At 36.7% G+C, this 2,024-nt stretch overlaps 1 non-coding gene across 1 annotated transcript; it reads left to right on the top strand.

Annotated features, from left to right (window-relative positions):
- Positions 1 to 578: 578 nt before the first annotated feature.
- Positions 579 to 684, top strand: LOC125147122 (U6 spliceosomal RNA). Its single transcript, XR_007145020.1, has one exon. It is a non-coding gene; the product is annotated as a U6 spliceosomal RNA (small nuclear RNA).
- Positions 685 to 2,024: the final 1,340 nt, after the last annotated feature.

Genomic DNA, 2,024 nt, shown 5'->3' with positions numbered 1-2,024 from the left:
TGCTGTCACTGTTTTCTTTCCTTAATGTGGTTGCTGACAGCCAAAATTGAAAACATTCTGAGTTTCCTTGGCACCTCATGTTCACTAGATACTGCATGTCAGAGGCAGAGATCTTGTGACAGGTGAGGAGATCATGCCAAGGAAAATAGAAGCGTACAAAAAACATTGGAGGCCAAAACCACTTGTTCATTGCCAGGAAAATTGAGAAAACAGTGCCCAGGATTATTCCTTTCCCCGCCGAGATGCAACATGCTCTAAGAATCTCTCCAAACAGCTGCTACATCACATAGGAGGAAAGAACTTTCAAAGCATGAGAGGATTTGTATTTCTAATATAAAGAAGTGCTGAGGAGTTACTTCAATGTAAATTGACTGCAAAAAAAAAAAATAGCCATAGGGAGATCATTGCAACAAGAGTGATTCTAGATATGTGTTAGCCAGAAGGACACCTTTATAGAACAAGAATGAATCTAGATGTATGAAGATGTGTGACTAGGTGTATGATCTTTCATTGTTGTTTACTTGGACTGCACATTATAATGCATAATTTAAATAATGCTTATTTAAAAACCAATTACAGTGCTCACTTTGGTAGCACATATACTAAAATTGGAATGATAAACACAAGATTAGCAGGATCCCTTGTGAGGATGACACCCAAATTTGTGAAGCGTTCCATATTTTTAGAGCATAATGCTAAGCAGAGTTAGTCAGTCAGAGAAGGACAAATGCCATATGATTTCACTCAGATGTAGCATTTAGGAAGCACAACAAATGAGCAAAGGGCAGGGGCATGGGGAAAGAGAAAGAGACAGACAAACCAAGAAATGGACTTTTAACTATTGAGAACAAACCGATGACTACCAGAGGGGATGGGGGGAAGGGTGAAATAAGTGATGAGGATTAAAGAGCACACTTATCATGATGAGCTCTGGTAATACATAGAATTGTTGAGTCACTGTATTGTATATCTGAAAATAATATAACACTGTATGTTAATTATACTGAAATTTGAATAAAAAGAAGGTTAGTGGGATCTGATTATTTGCCTGCAAACTGGGGAGATGGAAAGTCTCGGTAGGGACACAGGAAAACTTGTCCATTAACATATTTTGTGAGGCCTAGACTGATAGGAGGTCGATTCAGATATAAACATACCTTCAAACAAAGTGATAAAACGAAGATAGAAAAGGGCAGAATTTGAAGAATGTAACATAAGTTACAATGAAAAGAATTCCACCATGTGCCTGAATTTACTTAGGATAAAAGATGCAATTCTTTTGGGTTTGTTTGTTTGTTTGTATTTTGTGTTTTCGTTTTTTCTTGGTTAGGGAAAATAAGAACTAACTTACTGGAGATCACTGACACCTGTGGAATTATAAATATTCTTCAATACCCAGATATGTTTATCTACATTGTCCACTGTATTCTGCTGATTTATACCATGCATAATCTATAGTGACTATATATGTGCATCTATAATGTGCATAATCTATATGTACAGTATATGTATGCATCTATGCAAAATATATGCATGTGTAATTTTAAGTAAAGATTTTTAAGTTTATTTATTTTGAGAGAGAGAGAGAGAGACAGAGAACACAATCGGGGAGGGGCAGAGAGAGGGAGAGAAAGAATCCCAGGCAGGTCCGCACTGTCGGCACAGAGTCTGATGTGGTGCTTGAATTCACAAACCATGAGATCAAGACATGAGCCAGAGTCTGACACTTAACTTACTGAGCCACCCAGGTGTCCCTTAAGAAAATATATTTTTGTAGGGCTGTAAGAAATTTTATTTTTTTAATAGGACATAATCAAATAGGGTTTGAAGATCAAAGCTGCACAGATTATTTAGTAAATATATAAGGATAGTAATACTTTTAAAATTTTTCGATAGCTACAAATGACTTCCAGTGTTCTTCACATGAAAATGGTAATTTGGAACATTATAGTTAAACAAACCTCCCCCGACTCTTTCCTGAAGCTCTGGAGATACAGTTTTTCGCTTGGTGTGTGGGAAGTTGC

The sequence above is a fragment of the Prionailurus viverrinus genome, chromosome A1 (genome assembly GCF_022837055.1).
Source record: "Prionailurus viverrinus isolate Anna chromosome A1, UM_Priviv_1.0, whole genome shotgun sequence".
In the NCBI taxonomy this organism is placed as follows: Eukaryota; Metazoa; Chordata; class Mammalia; order Carnivora; family Felidae; genus Prionailurus; species Prionailurus viverrinus.
The sequence above is the reverse complement of the archived record's forward strand: the minus strand, read 5'-3'. Positions and strand labels throughout refer to the sequence as shown.